This window comes from Herpailurus yagouaroundi, unplaced genomic scaffold, assembly GCF_014898765.1.
Source record: "Herpailurus yagouaroundi ecotype Mexico unplaced genomic scaffold, PumYag 159, whole genome shotgun sequence".
In the NCBI taxonomy this organism is placed as follows: Eukaryota; Metazoa; Chordata; class Mammalia; order Carnivora; family Felidae; genus Herpailurus; species Herpailurus yagouaroundi.
In genome coordinates, this window is record NW_024412400.1 from 32,741,876 (window position 1) to 32,768,780 (window position 26,905).

The following is a 26,905-nucleotide window of genomic DNA, read 5'->3' on the forward strand; positions in this document are numbered from 1 at the left end:
TCTTAATGGGTATAGGGTTTTAGCTCATTGTGGTTTCTGTTTGCATTTTCCTAATGATAAGCAGTGTTGAGCATCCTCTACTATGTTTATTGGCCATTTATATATCTTTGGAGAAATGTCTAAGTTCTTTGTTTTTTCATTGGGTGGTTGTTGAGTCTTGACAGAAATGTATCAGTTGTGGTTTTTCTTTCCTTTTAACTCATTCTTTTTTTTTTTTTTTTTATATATGAAATTTATTGTCAAATTGGTTTCCATACAACACCCAGTGCTCATCCCAAAAGGTGCCCTCCTCAATACCCATCACCCACCCTCTCCTCCCTCCCACCCCCCATCAACCTTCAGTTTGCTCTCAGTTCTCAACAGTCTCTTATGCTTTGGCTCTCTCCCACTCTAACCTCTTTTTTTTTTTTTTTTTTCCTTCCCCTCCCCCATGGGTTCCTGTTAAGTTTCTCAGGATCCACATAAGAGTGAAATCATATGGTATCTGTCTTTCTCTGTATGGCTTATTTCACTTAGCATCACACTCTCCAGTTCCATCCACGTTGCTACAAAAGGCCATATTTCATTTTTTCTCATTGCCACGTAGTATTCCATAGTGCATATAAACCACAATTTCTTTATCCATTCATCAGTTGATGGACATTTAGGCTCTTTCCATAATTTGGCTATTGTTGAGAGTGCTGCTATGAACATTGGGGTACAAGTGCCCCTATGCATCAGTACTCCTGTGTCCCTTGGATAAATTCCTAGCAGTGCTATTGCTGGGTCATAGGGTAGGTCTATTTTTAATTTTCTGAGGAACCTCCACACTGCTTTCCAGAGCGGCTGCACCAATTTGCATTCCCACCAACAGTGCAAGAGGGTTCCCGTTTCTCCACATCCTCTCCAGCATCTATAGTCTCCTGATTTGTTCATTTTGGCCACTCTGACTGGCGTGAGGTGATACCTGAGTGTGGTTTTGATTTGTATTTCCCTGATAAGGAGCGACGCTGAACATCTTTTCATGTGCCTGTTGGCCATCCGGATGTCTTCTTTAGAGAAGTGTCTATTCATGTTTTCTGCCCATTTCTTCACTGGGTTATTTGCTTTTCGGGTGTGGAGTTTGGTGAGCTCTTTATAGATTTTGGATACTAGCCCTTTGTCCGATATGTCATTTGCAAATATCTTTTCCCATTCCGTTGGTTGCCTTTTAGTTTTGTTGGTTGTTTCCTTTGCTGTGCAGAAGCTTTTTATCTTCATAAGGTCCCAGTAATTCACTTTTGCTTTTAATTCCCTTGCCTTTGGGGATGTGTCGAGTAAGAGATTGCTACGGCTGAGGTCAGAGAGGTCTTTTCCTGCTTTCTCCTCTAGGGTTTTGATGGTTTCCTGTCTCACATTCAGGTCCTTGATCCATTTTGAGTTTATTTTTGTGAATGGTGTGAGAAAGTGGTCTAGTTTCAACCTTCTGCATGTTGCTGTCCAGTTCTCCCAGCACCATTTGTTAAAGAGACTGTCTTTTTTCCATTGGATGTTCTTTCCTGCTTTGTCAAAGATGAGTTGGCCATACGTTTGTGGGTCTAGTTCTGGGGTTTCTATTCTATTCCATTGGTCTATGTGTCTGTTTTTGTGCCAATACCATGCTGTCTTGATGATGACAGCTTTGTAGTAGAGGCTAAAGTCTGGGATTGTGATGCCTCCTGCTTTGGGCTTCTTCTTCAAAATTACTTTGGCTATTCGGGGCCTTTTGTGGTTCCATATGAATTTTAGGATTGCTTGTTCTAGTTTCGAGAAGAATGCTGGTGCAATTTTGATTGGGATTGCATTGAATGTGTAGATAGCTTTGGGTAGTATTGACATTTTGACAATATTTATTCTTCCAATCCATGAGCAGGGAATGTCTTTCCATTTCTTTAAATCTTCTTCAATTACCTTCCTAAGCTTTCTATAGTTTTCAGCATACAGATCCTTTACATCTTTGGTTAGATTTATTCCTAGGTATTTTATGCTTCTTGGTGCAATTGTGAATGGGATCTGTTTCCTTATTTGTCTTTCTGTTGCTTCATTGTTAGTGTATAAGAATGCAACTGATTTCTGTACATTGATTTTGTATCCTGCAACTTTGCTGAATTCATGTATCAGTTCTAGCAGACTTTTGGTGGAGTCTGTCGGATTTCCCATGTATAATATCATGTCATCTGCAGAAAGCGAAAGCTTGACTTCATCTTTGCCAATTTTGATGCCTTTGATTTCCTTTTGTTGTCTGATTGCTGATGCTAGAACTTCCAGCACTATGTTAAACAACAGCGGTGAGAGTGGGCATCCCTGTCGTGTTCCTGATCTCAGGGAAAAAGCTCTCAGTTTTTCCCCGTTGAGGATGATGTTAGCTGTGGGCTTTTCATAAATGGCTTTTATGATCTTTAAGTATGTTCCTTCTATCCCGACTTTCTCAAGGGTTTTTATTAAGAAAGGGTGCTGGATTTTGTCAAAGGCCTTTTCTGCATCGATTGACAGGATCATATGGTTTTTCTCTTTTTTTTTTGTTAATGTGATGTATCACGTTGATTGATTTGCGAATGTTGAACCAGCCCTGCATCCCAGGAATGAATCCCACTTGATCATGGTGAACAATTCTTTTTATATGCCGTTGAATTCGATTTGCTAGTATCTTATTGAGAATTTTGGCATCCATATTCATCAGGGATATTGGCCTGTAGTTCTCTTTTTTTACTGGGTCTCTGTCTGGTTTAGGAATCAAAGTAATACTGGCTTCATAGAATGAGTCTGGAAGTTTTCCTTCCCTTTCTATTTCTTGGAATAGCTTGAGAAGGATAGGTATTATCTCTGCTTTAAACGTCTGGTAGAACTCCCCTGGGAAGCCATCTGGTCCTGGACTCTTATTTGTTGGGAGATTTTTGATAACTGATTCAATTTCTTCGCTGGTGATGGGTCTGTTCAAGCTTTCTATTTCCTCCTGATTGAGTTTTGGAAGAGTGTGGGTGTTCAGGAATTTGTCCATTTCTTCCAGGTTGTCCAATTTGTTGGCATATAATTTTTCATAGTATTCCCTGATAATTGTTTGTATCTCTGAGGGATTGGTTGTAATCATTCCATTTTCATTCATGATTTTATCTATTTGGGTCATCTCCCGTTTCTTTTTGAGAAGCCTGGCTAGAGGTTTGTCAATTTTGTTTATTTTTTCAAAAAACCAACTCTTGGTTTCGTTGATCTGCTCTACAGTTTTTTTAGATTCTATATTGTTTATTTCTGCTCTGATCTTTATTATTTCTCTTCTTCTGCTGGGTTTAGGCTGCCTTTGCTGTTCTGCTTCTATTTCCTTTAGGTGTGCTGTTAGATTTTGTATTTGGGATTTTTCTTGTTTCTTGAGATAGTCCTGGATTGCAATGTATTTTCCTCTCAGGACTGCCTTTGCTGCGTCCCAAAGCGTTTGGATTGTTGTATTTTCATTTTCGTTTGTTTCCATATATTTTTTAATTTCTTCTCGAATTGCCTGGTTGACCCACTCATTCGTTAGTAGGGTGTTCTTTAACCTCCATGCTTTTGGAGGTTTTCCAGACTTTTTTCTGTGGTTGATTTCAAGCTTCATAGCATTGTGGTCTGAAAGTATGCATGGTATGATTTCAATTCTTGTAAACTTATGAAGGGCTGTTTTGTGACCCAGTATATGATCTATCTTGGAGAATGTTCCATGTGCACTCGAGAAGAAAGTATATTCTGTTGCTTTGGGATGCAGAGTTCTAAATATATCTGTCAAGTCCATCTGATCCAATGTCTCATTCAGGGCCCTTGTTTCTTTATTGACCGTGTGTCTAGATGATCTATCCATTTCTGTAAGTGGGGTGTTAAAGTCCCCTGCAATGACCACATTCTTATCAATAAGGTTGCTTGTGTTTATGAGTAATTGTTTTATATATTTGGGCACTCCGGTATTCGGCGCATAGACATTTATAATTGTTAGCTCTTCCTGATGGATAGACCCTGTCACTATTATATAATGTCCTTCTTCATCTCTTGTTACAGCCTTTAATTTAAAGTCTAGTTTGTCTGATATAAGTATGGCTACTCCAGCTTTCTTTTGGCTTCCAGTAGCATGATAAATAGTTCTCCATCCCCTCACTCTCAATCTAAAGGTGTCCTCAGGTCTAAAATGTGTCTCTTGTAGACAGCAAATAGATGGGTCTTGTTTTTTTATCCATTCTGATACCCTATGTCTTTTGGTTGGCGCATTTAATCCATTTACATTCAGTGTTATTATAGAAAGATATGGGTTTAGAGTCATTGTGATGTCTGTATGTTTTATGCTTGTAGTGATGTCTCTGATACTTTGTCTCACAGGGTCCCCCTTAGGATCTCTTGTAGGGCTGGTTTAGTGGTGACAAATTCCTTCAGTTTTTGTTTGTTTGGGAAGACCTTTATCTCTCCCTCTATTCTAAATGACAGGCTTGCTGGATAAAGGATTCTCGGCTGCATATTTTTTCTGTCTAGCACACTGAAAATCTTGTGCCAACTCTTTCTGGCCTGCCAAGTTTCAAAAGAGAGATCAGTCACGAGTCTTATAGGTCTCCCTTTATATGTGAGGGCACGTTTACCCCTTGCTGCTTTCAGAATTTTCTCTTTATCCTTGTATTTTGCCAGTTTCACTATGATATGTCGTGCAGAAGATCGATTCAAGTTACGTCTGAAGGGAGTTCTCTGTGCCTCTTGGATTTCAATGCCTTTTTCCTTCCCCACTTCAGGGAAGTTCTCAGCTATGATTTCTTCAAGTACCCCTTCAGCACCTTTCCCTCTCTCTTCCTCCTCTGGGATACCAATGATGCGTATATTATTTCTTTTTAGTGTATCACTTAGTTCTCTAATTTTCCCCTCATACTCCTGGATTTTTTTATCTCTCTTTTTCTCAGCTTCCTCTTTTTCCATAACTTTATCTTCTAGTTCACCTATTCTCTCCTCTGCCTCTTCAATCCGAGCCGTGGTGGTTTCCATTTTGTTATGCATTTCATTTAAAGCGTTTTTCAGCTCCTCGTGACTGTTCCTTAGTCCCTTGATCTCTGTAGCAAGAGATTCTCTGCTGTCAGCTATACTGTTTTCAAGCCCAGCGATTAATTTTATGACTATTATTCTAAATTCACTTTCTGTTATATTATTTAAATCCTTTTTGATCAGCTCATTAGCTGTTGTTATTTCCTGGAGATTCTTCTGAGGGGAATTCTTCCGCTTGGTCATTTTGGATAGTCCCTGGCGTGGTGAAGACCTGCAGGGCACTTCCCCTGTGCTGTGGTGTATAACTGGAGTTGGTGGGCGGAGCCGCAGTCAGACCTGATGTCTGCCCCCAGCCCACCGCTGGGGCCACAGTCAGACTGGTGCGTGCCTTCTCTTCCCCTCTCCTAGGGGCGGGATTCACTGTGGGGTGGGGTGGGGTGGCCTGTCTGGGCTACTTGCACACTGCCAGGCTTGTGATGCTGGGGATCTGGCGTCTTAGCTGGGGTGGGTAGGCAAGGTGCACAGGGGCAGGAGGGGCAGGCTTAGCTTGCTTCTCCTTAGGTGATCCACTTCAGGAGGGGCCCTGTGGCAGCAGGAGGGAGTCAGATCCGCTGCCGGAGGTTTGGCTCCGCAGAAGCGCAGAGTTGGGTGTTTGCGCGGAGCGAGCAAGTTCCCTGGCAGGAACTGGTTCTCTTTGGGATTTTGGCTGGGGGATGGGCGGGGAAGATGGCGCTGGCGAGCGCCTTTGTTCCCCACCAAACTGAGCTCTGTCGTCCGGGGGCTCAGCAGCTTTCCTTCCCTTTGTCCTCCAGCCTTCCCGCTTTCTGAGCAGAGCTGTTAACTTATGACCTCCCAGCCGCTAAGTTGCGCTTGCTGTCGGAACACAGTCCGTCAGGCCCCTCCGCTTTTTGCAAGCCAGACTCGGGGGCTCTGCTTGGCCGGCGAGCCGCCCCTCCGCCCCGGCTCCCTCCCGCCAGTCCGTGGAGCGCGCACAGCCTCGCCGCCCTTCCTACCCTCTTCCGTGGGCCTCTCGTCTGCGCTTGGCTCCGGTGACTCCGTTCTGCTAATCCTCTGGTGGTTTTCTGGGTTATTTAGGCAGGTGTAGGTGGAATGTAAGTGATCAGCAGGACGCGCGGTGAGCCCAGCGTCCTCCTACGCCGCCATCTTCCCTCCTCCTCTTTTAACTCATTCTTGATAGAGCAGGCAGAGAAATGTTTTTAAGATTTCTGTATTAGTCATGGTATGCTAACAGCCCTAGTAAGCAACAAATCTTTGTGGCTTAACACAGTGAAGGTTTCTATTACTTTCTCACATTACAGTCTAGTGTATATGTGTAATGGAGTAGGAGTTGGGATACCTCTGTTCCATGCAGTCATTCAGGGAAAGAGGCTCCTATATCTTTTTAAGTCATCACTGTTACCACCATGTGGCTTTTGGGGTTGTTTTGAAAAGAGAAGGGAGTATAGAAGAAGCTTTTAGCCCCCATATTGGAAGTGGCATATATCACTTTCACCCAGATTCCATTAGTCAGAACTGAGTCACATGATCCCACCTAACTACAGTGGTGACTGGGAAATGTAGTATAGCAATGTGCTAATGAAGGAAAGGAGAACACAGATCTTAATGAGCACTAGCAGTCTCTGTCAGAGTGTATACTAGATTGGAACTTCTTGCTTAAAACTCTTTAAGAACTTTATTTAAAAAAATTTATTTTTAAGGTTCATTTTTGAGAGAGACAGAAGGAGTGAGTAGGGAAGGGGCAGAGAGAGAGGGAGAGAATCCCAAGCAGGCAGTGCACTGTCAGCACAAAGCCTGATGTGGGGCTTGAACTCCCGAATTGTGTGAGATCATGACCCGAGCCGAAACCAAGAGTCGGATGCTTAGCTGACTGAGGGAGCCACCTAGGTACCCCTAAGGACTTCTTTTAATGCATAGAACAAAACTGGCCTATGTCTGTTTCATCCTTACTTTGTATCACTTTTTCCTTTATTATTCTCAAGCCACATTAGACTAGGTCATTTCTCAAAACACGCCAGACTTTTTCCCTCCTAGAACCTATGTGTTTTGTGGTTTCCTTTGCTTAGAGAACTCTAAATATTTACATGACTGTCTCCTTTTCATCTTAAAATGTCAGCTAAATTCCATCTCTAACTAAATTTCTGAAGTAGCCCTTCTAGTTCTGTCCCTTACGAAAGCAATGTGTTTGTATGTATCATAGCATTTGTCACAATCTATCCTTTTTTATGTGAACATTTTGTTTGCTTTTCCTGTGTCCTCTGCTAGAAAGAGATGTCTTTTTTCTCACTGTTCAATTTCTGCTGCCCAGCCAGTACTTAGCATATGCTAGTCATTTCATAAGTGTGTTGTATGAATGAAAGACTATTTATTATACACAAACCAAAGTGGAGAGACTAGAGTGAATAATAACCAAGAGCTCATGATAATTTAGATGAATTGCTGCGGACTTGGTTTTAGTGGAGTCTGTATCAGTGGAACCAAAAAGGATGAATGAGGGACATTTCAAAGGAAAACACAACAGAAATTGCTGTGTGACTTAAGGGGGGAGTCTGGGTGAATGGGATGATGATGCTTTGTGATTACCAGAGGTGAGTAAGAAGGTTAGAAAAGTTGGCTTTTTGGAGATTATAACTGGTTAGGATTGTTGCATGTTGAATTTGAGGTATTGAAAGAAGAAATGTTGAGGAATAGTAGTTTGGATTAGAGGACACAATTGGAATTACAGACTTGGGAGTCAACCGGCCAATAGTGATAAGATGAAGCCATAAAAATGGATGATCTGGGGCATCTGGGTGGCTTAATCAGTTAAGCGTCTGACTCTTGGTTTTGGCTCAGATCATGATCCCAGGGTTGTGGGATTGAGCCTGTGTCAGGCTCTGCACTAAGCGTGAAGCCTGCTTGAGAGTCTCTCTCAACCTCCCCCCTCCCCGTTTTTCCGCCCTCCCCCCCTTCATGCTTGCCCGTTCTGCGCGCGCGTGCGGTTGCGCACGCGTGCACACAACACACACACACACACACACACACACACACACACACACACACAGAGCTGTTGGGAGAGAGGGTATACATTGAGAAGAGCAAATGACTCAAGGGGAGAAAAAAGAGGAACCACAAATAGAGACCAGGAGGAGTAGGTGGAGAGGGAGGAAGAGAACCGATGTAGTATAGGGTTAAGGAAACCAGAAAAGAGTTTCAGGAAAGAGTGATGGTTAGCTTGGGTGCTTCTAGTATGGCTATTCCTTGTGATACGTATTTGAAGGTTCTAAAGTGTTACCTTTCATTAAGGTTATAAAATGGTGATATTAATATCTGCTTCTTAAGATTGTTGTGAGGATTATTAATATATTGTATTAAAAACAATATACTTAATTCATGCACCATGTCCAATAAACATTTTGAAGTAAAATACAATGGGACAGTACAGTTAGGGATTAAGGAGCATTAAGGAGTTTGCAGAGGGAGAAAAAAGTACTGGGCTTCTGTAGCAACTTTAGAGTTATATTCTTAAATGTTACAGTAAGTTAAAATTGTACTAAAAGCTTATATAGAGATACCACTTAAGAATTTTTGTTGAAATGTTTTTAGTAGGAATTGTGTCATCACAATGGTTATTTTTCTTAACCATATAGGTTTACTCAGTCTTATTCTGGAAGCATTTATAATGCACGTGCCCCTTGGAAAGTCATTTTCCTTTAAGATAGTTTGAATAAATTATTATTTAACATTTAAATGGAGGTATATTTAAATAAAGAGTAGAGTATATTTAAATTGGAAGCATAGTTTAATATGTCAAATTGCACTAATACCAGCTTAAAGCATCTGACTCTTTTTGGTGGTGGAACTTCACTTGTGGATAGTATGGAGAAATTCCAATTGTTGCAGGATTCTATCTCCAGCTGAACAAGTATGAGAGTCATTAACACAAAGGAAGATGGAAGCTTTCTTGCATTCCTTTTTATTCTCATCTTTTAAAGTTTGTTCATCTTTTTGTTTAGGGTACTTGGGTGGGTTAGCTGATTAGAGTTTGGTACTATATCATATCTTGTATCATCAGTCATATATGAAATATATTCATATCTTAACATCTATTATAATGAAAAAAGTAAGATGTTGCCTTTCTCATGATCAGTAGCAGTCTAAGAATAAAACTTTGGAATAAAGGGTAAGGTAAAAGGCAAATAGGTAAAGAAAGAAGACACAAGGGGAGACAAAAAGAAATTGAGAGATAATTGGTGAAAAGAGCTGTTTAAATTTATCTTTCCTTTGCATTGGGTTTTAACTTGCTGTGAATTAGCAGTTGAGAATTGCTTTGTCATGTAAGTGTCCATTGGCTGATGAATGGATAAAGATGTGGTATATAGATACAATAGAATATTATTCAGCCATTACAAAGAAGGAAATCTTGCCATTTGCAATGACATGGATGGAGCTAGAAAGCATTAATGCAAAGTGAAAAAAAGTCAGAGAAAGATAAATACCAGATGATTTCACTTACATGTAGAATTTAAGAACCAAAACAAATGAGGGAAGCCTGGGTGACTCGGTTGGTTAAGCATCTGACTTTGGCTCAGGTATGATCTCATGGTTCATGAGTTTGAGTCCCTTGGGCTCTGTGCTGACAGCTCAGAGCCTGGAGCCTTCCTTGGATTCTGTGTCTCCTCTCTCTGCCCTTCTCCCACTTATGCTCTCTCTTTCTCTCAAAAATAAATAAACGTTAAAAAAAAAAAAAAAGAACCAGAGCAAGGGAAAAAAAATAGACAAGCCAAGAAACAGACTCTTAACTATAGAGAACATACTGATGGTTAACAGAAGGGAGGTGAGTAGGGGGATCCATGAAATAGGTAATGGGGATTAAGGAGTGCACTTGTAATGAGCACTGGGTGATGTATGGAATTGTTGAAACACTATATTGTATGCCTGAAATTAATATACTATATGTTAACAATATTGGAATTAAAATAAAATAGCTTTGCCATTAAAATATAATTGGTGACTTTTAGGTTATTTGCTACCCAGAGGAGACATGGCTTCCTAATTGTAAAATTCACATATAAGTATCATTGAATTTATATCCATACAATTGGTGGTGGAATTTTTAGCATTAGGTAGGAGGACAAGGGAGGGAAGGACAGCCATATAGCAGTTACTATACTAAGTGTTTTATGTATTTTGTTTAGTTTTCATAGCCACCCATAGGTAGATGTTACTGAAGCTCAGAGAGTTTAGGTAACTTGCTCAGTGTCACACAGATAATAAATGGCAGAGCAAGAATTTAAACTCTGGTGTTTCTGTCCTCTCTTAGTTATCTTTTATTTATCCCTTTGCTTCATTTTACAATTCCATTCAGTCACTTGTTGGTCTATTGGCTTAAAAGAAAAAAAAAAGCTCTTTTGAGATACAATTCACCCATTTAAAGTGTACGATTCAGTGGCTTTTAGTATTTTCAGAGTTTTGCAACCATCACCACAATTTAGAACATTTGCATCACCCCTTAAAGAAACCACATTCCTATTAGTCATCACTCTTTAGCTTTCCCTACTCCCAGCCCTAGGCAACCATTAATCTGCTTTCTGTCTTTATGGATTTGTTCATTCTGGACATTTCATGTAAATGGAATCATACAATATGTAGTCCTTTGTGACTGGCTTCTGTCACTTACCATAATGTTTTTAAGATTCATCCATGTTAAAACATGTATCAGAACTTCATTCCTTGTTATTGCTAAATAATATTCCGTTGCATAGATATACCACTTTTTAAAAGTTTATTTATTTATTTTGAGAGAGAGTCAGCTCTAGTGGGGGAGAGCCAGAGAGAGAGGGAGGAAGGGAGGGTGGGGGAGAGAGATAAACAATATGTGTTCTGGATATTAATCCCCTATCATATGTACGACTTACAATATTATTTCCCATTACATGATACACAAAAGAGTATAATTTTGATGATGTCCAGTTTATTTTTTTTTGTTGCCCGTTCTTTTGGAGTCAGATCCAAGAAATTACTGCCAAATTCAGTGTTGTGATGCTTTTGCCTTGTTTTCTTCTAAGAGATTTATGCTTGCAGCTTATTTGTGTCTTTGATGCATTTTGAGTTCTTGTTGTTTATAGTGTAAGGTAAGGGTCCAACTTCATTTTATAAGTGTTTATGTGAATATATGTTTTCATTTATCTTGGCCATATAAGTAGGAATGGAATTCCTAGGCTAAAGGTTAAACTATGTTTAGACTTTGAGGAACTGCTGAACTGTTTTCCAAAGTGGCTGTACCATTTTACATTCCCACTAGCAGTATATGAAGGTTCTGGTTTCTCTGTTGCTTTTCAAATCCAAACCACATTACCTTCTGACTGGCTTATTTCAAAAATTTCCTTGAATGGCCTCTTTGGTGATAATCTCACAACTCTGTCTTTGTCTTGTCCTCTTTAAGCAATCTTAATGCTGTACATTGTATCATAAAAAATTGGAGGTGAAATGAACTATAATCATAGAAGTTAAACTATTTGTTTTTCAATTGATAAATAAAATTTGGGGAAGAGATCTGACTCCATTTTAGAATGATAGTATCAAGACTAGATCCCTTACTTTGCATATAGCTTTCATTTATTTATTTATCAATTAAATTTTAAAAAATCTTTATTTATTTTTGAGAGAAGGGGAGACAGAGCGCAAGCAGGGGAGGAACAGAGAGAGAAGGAGACACAGAATCCAAGGCAGGCTCCAGGCTCCAGGCTCCAGGCTCCAAGCTGTCAGCACAGAGCCCGACACGGGGCTCATACTCACGAACAGTGAGATCATGACCTGAGCCAAAGTTGGACTCTCAACCGACTGAGCCACCCAGGCGCCCCTATAGCTTTCATTTTATTAAATCATTGTGTTTCCCATTGATGTGTCTAAAACTCTTTACCTAACTGTGTTCACTAGTTTTCCTCCCCACCATCTCCCCTAAAGTAGTCTAAAAGCAAGGAGTTATGTGCAGGTAATTTATTTGACAGGTGATCCTAGGGAACAAGAATAAAGGACCAGGGTAAATAAGAAGGAAAGCTAGTACAAGAATGTATTATTGAATTACTCACTGCTGTGGCAACTAGGGCTCAGTTGTAGTGGGAACTTCTGAGAATATAGGTGCTTCTCAAATTGTCTCCTCATGGATGGACAGGAGTAAACTGTTGCCTGCTTTTGTTCTCCATTAGTTGGCAGTTGCCCTGGGGTAGTATAAAATCTTTTGCCTTCCCTTCATCACTTTAAGATTCCACACAGGAGCTAGCCAAGTGGGTTGGTTCCTTGTGCTGTCTCACTTCATGGCCTCAAAAGAGCCCCAGAGCAGAAAGCAAACGAATCCCAGTGTGTTCTGTGTGGGGAATAAATCAAAACTTACCTGGAACCATTAGCCTGAGCTTATGACAGGTGTGGTGGTCAGAATAATGATCTCCCAAAGATGTCTATATCCTAATCCTCTAAACCCATGAATATGTCACAAAAGAGACTTTGTAGATAGTGAGATTTTCTGGAATTATCTGGGTGGGCCCAGTGTAATCACAAAGAGCTTTGTTTTATAAGAGGGAGGCAACAATGTCAGTCTAAGAAAGAGATATGATAATGGAAGCAGAGATTTGTCATGAGGTGTCTGAGAGCCAAGGAATACAGGCAGCTTCTAGAGTTTGGTATAGAGAAGGAATGAATTTTCTCCTAGAGTTCCTGAAAGAATGCAGGCTTTGATTGTAGTTCTGTGAAACCTGTTTTGAAATTCTTATCTTTAGAACTTTAAGATAACAAATTTGTGTTCTAAGCCACTAAATATATGGCAATTTGTTACACAGCAGTAGGAGACTACTGTTAGAGCTAGCATCAAAGGAGAGACCGACAGCATGAAGGTGAATATGCCATGGTCATATGCTTCACCATTAAATAGATCTTTTGGTTTGGGGTGATGTTGAGATGGATTTTGATAAAGCAAGCATTTTGAAGCCATTGGATGATGGTTCTGGGCAGAGGTACTGTTGAGGGACACTTTGGATAGGGAAGGCAATATCATTTAAGTAAGTGTAAATTCTGCTGCCTTCCACAGTGCTAGAGTCCCAACCCCATTATGCCACCTGATCAGCTTTATGTCTGATAAATTGCTGTGTGTATTTTGCAGTGATCTTAATCCTACTAGAATTTTTTCAGTTTTAGTAAGCTTTTTTATTATATTTTTCAAAAAGTAAATTGATGTTTTTGATAACAAGGATCTGAGGAACGTGAGTTTTAAATTTTAATATGGTCACTTGTATGATTTTATTTATAAGGAATTCAAGAAAAGGCAAACTATAGTGACAGAAGGCCCATCAGTAGTTGCTAGGGGGAGAGGATTGACTATAAAGGGGCACAAGGGAACTTTTTGAGCGATAAAAATGTTTTAGAGCTTCATTGTGGTATAAGTTACACAAATGTAACACAAAATGTATTTTGTACATTTATTAAGATTCATTAGATCTTTCAGCGACTGCGAAGCTGGGAAGATCTGCCTGGGCCAGGGACATAACGATCTCCTTGTCCTCCTCCCCTTGAACCTTTCTCCAAAGTTCCTCAATAAAATGGTTTGATCACCCCCCCTCCCACTCCAGAAAAAGACTCATTAAACTCTATACTGTTTTTAAAAAAATTATTTTTAAAAATATTTATTTTTGAGAGAGAGTGTGAGTGGGGAAGAGTCAGAGAGAGAGGGAGACACAGAACTGCAAGCAGGCTCCAGGCTCTGCTCTGTTTGCACAGAGCCTGACATGGGGCTTGGGCTCACAAACTGTGAGATTATGACCTGAGCTGAAGTCGGATGTTTAACTGACTGAGCCACCCAGGCGCCCCTTATTAAACTCTGCACTTAAAATCAGTGTAGATTAAGTCTCAACTTATTTGAAGGAAAGAAGAGGATTTAATGTACTCCTTTTTCAATCTTTTCCATGTTTATTTCCTTTTAGGTAATAATTTTTGATTCTTAGGTTTGAGAAATTCTTCCCTTCTCTGGGATTTTTTTTTTTTCTTCTGATTTTCCCATTTTATTAATTTCTGTTCTTTGTTTCCTTTTATTATCTTGAAATATAACCAGGATGTTTTAATCAGGTAGAGTAAGACCCACAGAATAGAAATGACTGTCAGAAGGAAGAAGGTTTTACTCAGTTTCCTAGCAACTGGAGGCACAGCATTCCATGCCACATCATGGTGCCACATGGAGAAGCACCAAGGTTGGTCAGGAGGCAGAAGGAGCAAGGGGAAAGCATGTCCAGAGCCTTTATTGTGGTTAAGTGGGAAGGAATGGATGAGGCAGGGTAGGCAAGCCTGAGCAAGTTGAGGTTTGGATAATTTGAATAATTTATAGCTCTGGGTGATAGGATTTGTCTCTAGCTGTCTAGTACCTGGCCCCAGGGTGAGTTAGAACAGTGGGAATACAGGTTTAGTATGTGAGAATTTTTGAAAGGAGATGATAGGTAGGGGGTATAGGCTTTGGATTACTTGGTTATGTGTCAGAAATGTGCTCTCAGGCAAATTGTCATCTAGGCATTAGGTAAACCTGGGAGGGAGAGTCCCTCTCTGGGTCCAAAGGACCCTGCTATGTCAGACCATCATAAATATAGAAAAAAAAAAAAAATGACTAATACACTTCTGCTTTCTTTTGATTTACTTAGTTGTCTTTTTCTGGTTTCTTGATTTAAAATGTATTAGTTAAGCGGTGCCTGGGTGGCTCAGTTGGTTAGGCGTCAGACTTCAGCTCAGGTCATGATCTCATGGTTCATGAGTTCGAGCCCCACCTTGGGTTCTCTCCTGTCAGTGGGGACCTGCTTCAGATCATCTGTCCCCCTCTCTGCCCCTTTTCCACTCTCAAAAATAAATATTTTTTAAAAATGTCTTAGTTAAGCATATTCATTCATGCTGTTTAGTTACATGTACAAGAAGGCTATAATTTGAGTTGAATTACACATTTTGATAATGTAGTACTTTTATTGTTGCTCAGTTCTTATTTTATCATTTCTAGTGTGGTTTTCTTTTTTTGTTTTTGGTTTGTTTAGGAGTCCCTTTTTAAGTTTCCAAACATTTAAAAATGTTTTATTGGCAATATCAATATTATGGGTGGAAAGTACAGTCTTAGGTATAAGTTCTTTGAAATTATTTTGTGTCTTTGTGACTCTTAATGCATGATCAGTTTTTGAAAATGTTCTTAGTTTGCTTGAACATAATTATATCCTTATTTTTTTGTTTGCTGAAAGATTCTCTATACAGCTGTCAAATTAAATTTACTCATTTTACTAGTCAAGTATTCTATATCCTTATTTATTTTTTGACTTCTTGTCTATCAGTTTTTAATATTAACAAAATTAGAGTCTCATGCAGTGGTTGAAGATTAATTTTTTTCTTGCAATTCTGGGAATTGTATGGAATCTTTAGATTGCTTTGGATAGTATTGACTGACATCTTAACACGTTAACATCTTAACAGTTTTAAGTCTTCCAATCTATAAACATGGATGTTTTTCCACTTAGTTATGTCTTCTTTTTTCCTCTTTTTAAAAAATGTTTATTCATTTTTGAGAGAGAGAGAGAGTGTGAGCAGGGGAGGGGCAGAGAGAGGGGGAGACAGAGGATCCAAAGTGGGTTCTGGCTGACAACAGCAAGCGTAGAGTGGGGCTCGAACTCACGAACTATGAGATCATGACCTGAGTCGAAGTTGGATGCTCAACTGACTGACCACCCAGGTGCCTCTTACGCTTTTTTAAATTTAAATTAAATTAAATTTTTTTTAATTTAATTTTTTTTATTTTTTAAAGTTTACGTTCAAATTAGCATATAGTGCAAAAAATGATTTCAGGAGTAGATTCCTTAGTGCCCCTTACCCATTTAGCCTATCTCCCCTCCCACAACCCCTCCAGTAACTCTCAGCTTGTTCTCCATATTTATGAGTCTCTTCTGTTTTGTCCCCCTCCCTGTTTTTATATTATTTTTGTTTCCCTTCCCTTACGTTCATCTGTTTTGTTCTTTAAAGTCCTCATATGAGTGAAGTCATGATTTTTGTCTTTCTCTAATTTCATTTAGCATAATACCTTCCAGTTCCATCCACATAGTTGGAAATGGCAAGATTTCATTCCTTTTTGATTGCCGAGTAATACTCCATTGTATATGTATACCATATCTTCTTTATCCATTCATCTGTGGATGGACATTTGGGGTCTTTCCATACTTTGGCTGTTGTTGATAGTGCTGCTATAAACATGGGGGTGCATGTGTCCCTTCGAAACAGCACACCTGTATCCCGTGGATAAATGCCTAGTAGTGCAATTGCTGGGTGGTAGGGTAGTTCTATTTTAGTTTTTTGAGGAACCTCCATACCATTTTCCAGAGTGGCTGCACCAGCTTGCATTCCCACCAACAATGCAAAAGAGATCCTCTTTCTCTGCATCCTCACCGACATCTGTTGTTGTCTGAGTTGTTAATATTAGCCATTCTGACAGGTGTGAGGTGGTATCTCATTGTGGTTTTGATTTGTATTTCCCTGATGATGAGTGATGTTAAGCATTTTTTCATGTGTCGGTTGGCCATCTGGATGTCTTCCTTGGAGAAGTGTCCATTCATGTCTTTTGCCCATTTCTTCACTGGATTATTTGTTTTTTGGGTATTGAGTTTGATAAGTTCTTTATAGATTTTGGATACTAACCCTTTATCTGATATGTCATTTGCAAATATCTTCTCCCATTCTGTCGGTTGCCTTTTAGTTTTGCTAATTGTTTCCTTTGCTGTGTGGAAGGTTTTTATTTTGATGAGGTCCCAATAGTTCATTTTTGCTTTTGTTTCCCTTGCCTCTGGAGACGTGTTGAGTAAGAAGTTGCTGCCAAGGTCAAAGAGGTTTTTGCCTGCTTTCTTCTCGAGGATTTTGATGGCTTCCTGTCTTATATTTAGATCTTTCATCCATTTTGAGTTTGTTTTTGTGTCTGGTGTAAGAAAGTTGTCCAGGTGCATTCTTCTGCATGTCGCTGCCAGTTTTCCCAGCACCCCTTGCTGAAGAGACTGTTTTTATTCCATTGGATATTCTTTCCTGTTTTGTCAAAGATTAGTTGGCCATATGTTTGTGGATCCATTTCTGGATTCTCTGTTCTGTTCCATTGATCTGAGTGTCTGTTCTTATGACAGTACCGTACTGTCTTGATGATTACAGCTTTGTAGTATAGCTTGAAATCTGGGATTGTGATGCCTCCTGCTTTGGTTTTCTTTTTCAGGATCACTTTCGCTAGTCGGGGTCTTTTCTGGTTCCATACAAATTTTAGGATTATTTATTCTAGCTCTGAAGAATGCTGATGTTACTTTGATAGGGATAGCATTGAATATGTAGATTGCTTTGGGTAGTATTGACATTTTAACAATATTTGTTCTTCCTATCCAGGAGCATGGAATCTTTTTCCATTTTTTTGTGTCGTCTTCAGTTTCTTTCATAAGCTTTCTATGGTTTTTAGTGTATAGATTTTTTACCTCTTTGGTTAGATTTATTCCTAGGTATTTTCTGTTTTTTTGTGCAACTGTAAATGGGATCGATTCCTTGATTTCTCTTTCTGTCGCTTCATTCTTGGCGTATAGGAATGCAACCGATTTTTGTGCGTTGATTTTGTATTCTGCAACTTTGCTGAATTCATGAATCAGTTCTAGAAGTTGTTTGGTGGAATCATTAGGGTTTTCCATATAGAGTATCATGCCATCTGCGAAGGGTGAAAGTTTGACCTCCTCCTGGCTGATTTGGATGCCTTTTATTTCTTTGTGTTGTCTGATTGCAGAGGGTAAGACTTCTAATACTATGTTGAATAACAGTGGCGAGAGTGGACATCCCTGTCTTGTTCCTGACTGTAAGGGGAAAGCTCTCAGTTTTTCCCCATTGAGGATGATATTAGCGCTGGGTCGTTCATATATGGCTTTTATGATCTCTAGGTATGCTCCTTCTATCCCTACTTTCTTGAGGGCTTTTATCAAGAAAGGATGCTGTATTTTGTCAAATGCTTTCTCTGCATCTATTGAGAGGATTATATGGTTCTTGTCCTTTCTTTTATTGATGTGATGAATCACATTAATTGTTTTGTGGATATTGAAATAGCCCTGCATTCCAGGTATAAATCCCACTTGCTCATGGTGAATAATTTTTTCAATGTATTGTTGGAGCCGGTTGGCTAATATCTTGTTGAGGATTTTTGTGTCCATGTTCATCAGGGAAATTGGTCTATAGTTCTTCTTAGTGGGGTCTCTGGTTTTACAATCAAGGTAATGCTGGCTTCATAGAAAGAGTTTGGAAGTTTTCCTTCCCTTTCTATTTTTTGGAACAGCTTCAAGAGAATAGGTGTTAACTGTTCCTTAAATATTTGGTAGAATTCCCCCGGAAAGCCATCTGGCCCTGGACTCTTGTTTTTTGGGAGATTTTGATTACTAATTTGATTTCCTTACTGGTTATGGGTCTGTTCAAGTTTTCTTTTTCTTCCTCTTTCAGTTTTGGTAGTGTATATGTTTCTAGGAATTTGTCCATTTCTTCCAGATTGTCCATTTTATTGGCATATAATTGCTCATAATATTCTCTTATTATTTTTATTTCTACTGTGTTGGTTGCGATCTCCTTTCATTCTTGGTTTTATTTTTTTGGGTCCTTTCTTTTTTTTTTTTTTTTAATCAAACTGGTTAGTGGTTTATCAATGTTGTTAATTCTTTCAAAGAACCAGCTTCTGTTTTCATTGATCTGTTCTACTGTTGTTTTTTGTTTGTTTGTTTGTTTTGATAGCATTACTTTCTGCTCTAATCTTTATTATTTCCTGTCTTCTGCTGGTGTTGGGTTTTATTTGCTGTTCTTTTCCAGCTCCTTAAGGCGTAAGGTTAGGTTGTGTATCTGAGATCTTTCTTCCTACTTTAGGAAGGCCTGGATTGCTATATACTTCCCTCTTATGACCACCTTTGCTGCGTCCCAGAGGTTTTAGGTTGTGGTGTTATCATTTTCATTGACTTCCATATACTTTTTAATTTCCTCTCTAAATTCTTGGTTAGCCCATTCATTCTTTAGTAGGATGTTCTTCAGTCTCCAATATTTGTTACCTTTCCAACTTTTTTCTTGTGGTTGATTTCGAGTTTCTTAGTGTTGTGGTCTGAAAATATGCACAGTATGATCTCGATCTTTTTGTACTTACTTAGGGCTGATTTGTGTCCCAGTATGTGCTCTTCTCTGGAGAATGTTTTATGTGTACTCGTGAAGAATGTGCATTCTGCTGCTTTAGGATGAAATGTTCTGAATATATCTGTTAAGTCCATCTGGTCCAGTGTATCATTCCAAGCCATTGTTTCCTTGTGGATTTTTTGATTAGATGATCTGTCCATTGCTGTGAGTGGGGTGTTGAAGTCTCCTACTATTATGGTATTACTATCCATGAGTTTCTTTATGTTTGTGATTGATTGATATATTTGGGTGCTCGCACATTTGGCGCATAAACGTGTACAATTGTTAGGTCTTCTTGGTGGATAGACCCCTTGATTATGATATAATGCCCTTCTGCATCTCTTGATGCAGTCTTTATTTAACATCTAGATTGTCTGATATAAGTATGGCTACTCCAGCTTTCTTTTGTTGACCATTAGCATGATAGATGGTTCTCCATCCCCTTACTTTCAATCTGAAGGTGTCTTTAGGTCTAAAGTGGGTCTCTTGTAAACAGCATCTAGATGGATATTGTTTTCTTATCCATTCTGTTACCCTTTGTCTTTTGATTGGAGCATTGAGTCCATTGATGTTTAGAGTGAGTACTGAAAGATATGAATTGATTGCCATTATGAAGCTTGTAGATTTGGAGTTTCTGGTGGTGTTCTCTGGTCCTTTGTAATCTTTGTTGCTTTTGATATAGATAGATAGATAGATAGATAGATAGATAGATAGATAGATATGTATATATATTTTTTTCATCTTTTCTCCCCTCAGAGAGTCCCCCTTAAAATTTCTTGCAGGGCTGGTTTAGTGGTCATAGACTCCTTTTACTTTGGTTTGTCTGGGAAACTTTTTCTCTTTCCTCCTATTCTGAATGACAGCCTTGCTGGATTAAGAATTCTTGGCTGCATATTTTTCTGATTCAGCACACTAAATACATCCTGCCACTCCTTTCTGACCTGCCAGGTTTCTGTGGATAGGTCTGCTGCAAACCTGATGTGTCTTCTCTTGTAGGTTAGGGACTTTTTTTCCCCTCGCTGCTTTCTTGATTCTCTCCTTGCCTGAGTATTTTGTGAATTTGAGTATGATACGCCTTGTTGATGGTCGTTTTTTGTTGAATCTAATGAGGGTCCTCTGTGCTTCCTTGATTTTGATGTCTGTGTCTTTCTCCAGGTTAGGAAAGTTTTCCGCTATGATTTGCTCGCATAACCCTTCTACCCATGTTTCTCTCTCTTCCTCTTTTGGGACCCCTATGATTCTGATGTTCCTTTTTAATGAGTCACTGATTTCTCTAATTCTTAAATCATGCTCTTTTGCCTTAATCTCCCTCTTCTTTTCTGCTTCATTATTCCCTATAAGTTTGTCCTCTGTATTTAAGAGTCTCTTATGTTTTGTTCTCCTTGTTTTTATATTATTATTACTTCCCTTATGTTCATCATCTTAAATTCCTCATATGAGTGAAGTCATATGATATTTGTCTTTCTTGGACTAATTTCACTTAGTGTAATACCCCCTAGTTCCATCCACATAGTTGCAAATGGCAAGATTTCTTTTTGATTGCTGAGTATTACTCCATTGTAAATATATACCACATCTTCTTTATCCATTCATCTGTTGATGGACATCTGGACTCTTTCCATACTTTGGCTATTGTCAATAGCAGTGCTGTAAACATCGGGGTGCATGTGCCCCTTTGAAACAGCACATCTATATCCCTTAGATAAATATCTAGTAGTGCATTGCTGGGTTATAGGGTAGTTCTGTTTTTAATTTTTTGAGGAACTTCCATATCGTTTTCCAGAGTGGCTGCACTAGTTTGCATTTCCACCAGCAGTGCAAAAGAGATCCTCTTTCTCCGCATCTGTGCCAACATTTGTTGTTGCCTGAGATGTTCATTTTAGCCATTCTGACAGGTGTGAGGTAGTATCTCATTGTGGTTTTGATTTGTATTTCCCTGATGATGAGTGATATTGAGCATTTTTTCATGTGTCTGTTAGCCATCTGGATGTCTTCTTTGGAGAAGTGTCCATTCATGTCTTTTGCCCATTTCTTCACTGGATTATTTGTTTTTTGGGTATTGACTTTGATAAATTCTTTATAGATTTTGGATACTAGCTCTTTATCTGATATGTCATTTGCAAATATCTTCTCCCATTCTGTTGGTTTCCTTTTAGTTTTGCTGATTGTTTCCTTTGCTTTTTATGCAGATTTTTAAAAATTTATTTTTAACGTTTTATTTTTTGAGAGACAGAGTGCAAGCAGGGGAGGGGCAGAGAGAGAGAGAGACACACACACACAGTTTGAAGCAGGCTCCAGGCTGCAAGCTGTCCATGTGGAGCCCATTACTGGGCTTGAACCCACAAATGTGAGATCACGACCTGAGCCGAAGTGGGACACTTAACTGACTGAGCCACCCAGGCTCCCTATTATGCAGATTTTTTATACTACAGGACTGTAAATGTGTTTTCTCTTATGATTTTCTTATCATTTTCTTTCATCTAGCTTACTCTATTATAAGAATACCGTATATAATGCATATAACATACAACATATGTGTTAATCAACTGTTTATGTTATCAGTAAGGTTTCTTGTTCAGCAGAAGGCTATTAGTTGTTAAGTTTTGGGGAAGCCAGAATACATGGGTTTTTGACTGCGAAAGGGTCCCAACCCTTGCATTGTTCAAGGGTCAACTCTACTTACCCTCTTCTCTCCTCCAATGTTTCTTTTTATTATTATTATTATTTTTTAATGTTTTTATTTATATTTGAGAGAGAGAAGACAGAGCATGAGTGGGGGAAGGGCGCAGAGAGTGGGAGGCATAGAATCCAAAGCAAGCTCCAGGCTCAGAGCTGTCAGGGCCTGATATGATCCGTGAGATCATAACCTGAGCCGAAGTCAGACACTTAACCAACTGAGCCACCGAGGTGCCCTGCATCCTCCAAAGTTTCTAATGAGAAATCTATTGGTGATCTTATTGAGGATCCCTTTTATGTGATCATTCACTTCTGTTGCTTTCAAGATTCTCTCTTTTAATATTTTCATTTATAGTATGTCTCAGTATAGATTTCTTGCATTTATCCTACTTGGAGTTTGTTGAGCCTCTTGGATGTTTAAATTCATGTCCGTTACCGAATTTGGGACATTTTCAGCCATTATTTCGTCTTCTTTTTTTTTTTTTTTAATTTTTTTAATGTTTATTTCTGAGACAGAGAGAGACAGAGCATGAGTGGGGAAGGGGCAGAGAGAGAGGGAGACACAGAATCCGAAGCAGGCCCTAGGCTCCTAGCTGTCAGCACAGAGCCTGACGCGGGGCTTGAACTCACAAACCATGAGATCATGACCTGAGCCGAAGTCGGTCGCCCAACCGACTGAGCCACCCAGGCGCCCCAGCCATTATTTCTTCAAATAATCTCTTTTCCCCTTAGTGTCCCTCTTTGCCTTTTGGCACTCTCACAATGCATCTGTTCATTCTTTTCCTGGTGTCCCACACAGATCCTTTATTCTCTCATTTGTGTGTGTGTGTGTGTGTGTGTGTGTGTGTGTGTGTGTGTTCATTCGTGTGTGTGTTCCTCAGGCTTGCTAATTTCAATTGCCCTGTCTCCGTGCTCACTGATACTTTCTTTTACCTGTTCAGATCTGTCTTTAAATCCCTTTGGTGAACTTTTCCTTTTTGTAATTGTACTTTCCAGCTGGAGAATTTCTTAGGTTTTCTATTTCTTTGGATACTATTATTTTGTTCACACATCATTTTCTTTACTTTCTTTAGTTAGTTAAGCATCTTTAAGATATTTGTTTAAAGTCTTTGGTGAGTTTGTCAGCTGGTCTTTCTCCAGGATGGTTACTATTGGTTTTTCCCTTTGAATGGATCATACTTGCATGTTTCTTTGTATCCCTTGTGATACATTGGTTGTTGAAAACTGAATGTGTGAATTTAATAATGTGGTAAGTCTGAAAATCAGTTCGTCTCTTCCCCAGGGTTTCCTGGGTTTTTGTTTTTATTGTCGTAAACTTTCTCTGTGCCAGGAACCACTTTGAAGTATAAACTTAAGCTTTCCTCAGGTCTTCACTGAGCTTGTGCCTTTTTCTGGATATATGTGGTGACTTTCTTAATACCCCTATTACTAGTTCTTTAGTGTCAGGCTCCTGAAAGGAGAAGGTTAAAAAAGACTCCAGCCCTGTAGATTAGATTTTCTTCAGCCTGAGGGTAAAGGGCTTACATAATTGGTGTGTGTGTGTGTGTGTGTGTGTGCGCGCGCGCATATGCCTCTGTCAGCACCTCAGTGATCAGAAGCATCATTCAACTGTCAGAACACAGATCCCTGATACATGGATGACAGGCTCATTTTGACTCTTGAAAGCTGCTCTTGGAACTAATGTACAGCTACGTGGCATGGGCCTGGGGAGTGGAAGATGCTACTACTAGCCATTGCTGAGCTAACTGAAATTAACCAAAGTTAATAGTCCAAGACTTCCTCTGGAAGTTTCAAGCCTTGGGATAGTCTCCAAAATTGTAAAATAGTTCAATTAGACAGATTCTGCTAGTACAATTGTTGTCTAGGTGGAGAGACCAAATTTGGAGGGCTTCTTATGCCACCGTCTTCCCAGAATCTTCTCATAACTTTACAAAAGGGAGTTTCATTATAGTTTAAGAGTTCTTAGTCTTTTTTCCCTTGTTTTTCAGATTATACTTCAAAATAAACACATATGAGACCTTTTACTTAGTTTTTCTTTTTTTTTTTTTAATTTTTTTTTCAACGTTTATTTATTTTTGGGACAGAGAGAGACAGAGCATGAACGGGCGAGGGGCAGAGAGAGAGGGAGACACAGAATCGGAAACAGGCTCCAGGCTCTGAGCCATCAGCCCAGAGCCCAACGCGGGGCTCGAACTCACGGACCGCGAGATCGTGACCTGGCTGAAGTCGGACGCTCAACCGACTGTGCCACCCAGGCGCCCCTTACTTAGTTTTTAAGTCTAGATAGCAGATACATAAAAGAAGGAATTCTTGTTTCCTGATATTTTTTTTTCCTAAGAAGAAAACCAAATGCTTCCAACTGGAAGCGGATAAGACTGGAAAGCAAGAGACACCTTAAGGAGGCAAATGCCTTCATTACTACTAAGGTGATGGTAGTGAGAATGGATATAACATGGAATCATTTGAGTCCTATGAAGGAGGTAAAAAGGACAAGAATTGAGATGCAGGGTTTGACTGAATAGGGCTTCATTAATCCAGATAACTAGATTGATAGTGTTACTGTTTACTGAATTATAGAGCACAGAAGCAGAAACTTTGTAGGGATAAATGTGAGGTGCCTACGGAGTAGATAAGTACTGTACTTTAGAAAGCATTTTCACACCTAGTTATTTTTTTTTTAATGTTTATTTATCTTGAGAGAGCATGCATGCAAGCGAGCACAAGCTGGTGAGGAGCGGGGAAAGAGGGAGAGAATCCCAAGCAGGCCCTGTGCTACCAGCACAGAGCCCAGCTTGGGGCTCCATTTTAACGACCATGAGATTATGACCTGAGCAGAAATCAAGAGTCAGATGCTCAACTGACTGAGCCACCCAGGCTCCACCACCCCTAGGAATTTTAAGTGATAGTGTACTGGTTCTCTGTAACTCTCTGGTAGGTCCTATTGCATGCATAAGCCAAAAGATAAAGATATAAGCCAATTTTAATAGTAAGGCTTAAGTGGTAAAGCCCTGAAAATATTTTTGAATACAAATTACATAAGCACATGGAGAACATGATGGAGAATTAGAATTAAGTATAGCAGTTAATGTGAAAATACTCATATTATGATTAATTGCATGTTAAATATGTCCTGAATTTCACGTTACATACAAGTTTTAGTATATGTTAGGAGAATATGGTTCCTAAATGTGATGGTATAATCTAAACCTTATTTGTACTATAGAGCATGGGGAAATGATAGTTTCACTGTCCCCTGTGCTGTGTGTATTCTTTTGGAAATATGTACAACTTTGGAAACATGACTTGGAATGACACTTAAAAGAGATTTGGTAATTAAGAGTATATTAAAGAGTAAAGACTAGAATACCAAGGGGCTAAGATGATGAAAACATTAGAAAACACAATACAGATCTGGTTTTATTTAGTCCAGATAATTTAAGGAGAAATTTAGTTAATAGTTTTGATATGATCATAGTTTTGGTATAACTCAGGAGACTTTTTGATACAATCTGATTCAGTTCTCTTATTTTACCAATAAGAAAATGGAGTTTCAAGGAAGTTAATATGACATTCCTTGACTCATAATTAATGGCAAGGCAGTTTAATGGCAACTCTTGTTTGTTAAGCATGTTTTATTTCTAGGAGCAGTAGAGCAGAGCTGAGACTAGAGCAAGGCAAGCAAGTTGCCTAGGGTACAAAGTTGAAGGAGGCAGTCACTTTCAGGTGCAGATCCTGGACTTGGAAGATCCTTATTTATCAAAGTAGTATTTGAATAGTCCTAGGACACAACTCCCAGCCCTGCAGATTAGGGATAGCCTGAGGAAGCTAGATGGCTCACTGATGGTGGAAGAGAATTAACCCTCAAGACCTAGGCTTTTGTATGTGGTAATCTAACAGTTTGCAAGTACCTGTGGAGTATTACTTCACTTAATGTGAGAGTGGTGTGGGGTTTTCTGTTCTCAGGCCTGGATTGGTTCCTATATTCCTTTTTTCTTTGAATCAGATCTCAGAGGCTGTAGTTTCTTTTGTTCTTTTAATAATTAAAAAAAAATGTTTATTTTTGGGGCGCCTGGGTGGCTCGGTTGAGCATCCGACTTTGGCTCAGGTCATGATCTTATGGCTCATGGGTTCAAGCCCTGTGTCAGGCTCTGTGCTGACAGCTCAGAGCCTGGAGTCTCCAGCCTGCTTCAAATTCTGTGTCTCCCTCTCTCTGTCCCATCCCTGCTTGTGCTCTCTCTCTCTCAAAAATAAATAAACATTTAAAAGAATTTTTTTTAAATGTTTATTTTTGAGAGAGCTAGAGAGTGCAACTGGGAAGAACAGAGTGGGGGAGAGTGGGGACAGAGGATCTGGAGTAGGTTCTGTCTGCGCAGACAGCAGCAAGCCTGACGTGGGGCCCAAACTCCTGAACTGCAAAATCATGACCTGAGCTGAAGTAGATACCCAACCAGCATGTGCCCCCCCCCAAAGCTGTTTTCACCCAAAACCTCTTGGGGGTTCTGTCAACTTGGCTGGTGAGTTAGAAAATCTAGACATACCTCTCATTCCTTTTCTTTTACAGCCCACATAGCCAAATATGGAATCAATTTAGAGATAATAGTGACAAAGATGTAAGAGATTAACCTAAATCTACTTTTATTATCATGACCTTTGTTCTCTAGTTTCTGACTGCCATTTTATTTTTCAGGGTGCAGTCACCTAGTGGAGCTCCATTCTCCTTAGGTAAAGGACAAGTTTGTTTATGAGGGTCTTTCTCCCCAGCACTTAGGGGTTAGAGGCAGTCTAGACTGAATGAAATCCCTACTTCGGTGTCTCAGGAAGATTATTTGTTTTTCGCAGAACCTCCACAGTTGATGGCACAAGTGAGTAGAAAAACCGTTCTCCAAATATTTAAAAAAAAATTTTTTTTTTTTTAACGTTTATTTATTTTTGAGACAGAGAGAGACAGAGCATGAAGGAGGGAGGGGCAGAGAGAGAAGGAGACACAGAATCGGAAGCAGGCTCCAGACTCTGAGCCATCAGCCCAGAGCCTGATGCG

The 26,905-nt window shown here is 39.4% G+C and overlaps 1 protein-coding gene across 4 annotated transcripts in view; it reads left to right on the plus strand.

The window, feature by feature from the left end:
• The window catches only part of NCK1 (NCK adaptor protein 1), a 91,324-nt gene that overhangs the window by 17,268 nt on the left and 47,151 nt on the right, over positions 1 to 26,905 (plus strand). The gene's annotated exons all lie outside the window — the stretch shown is intronic.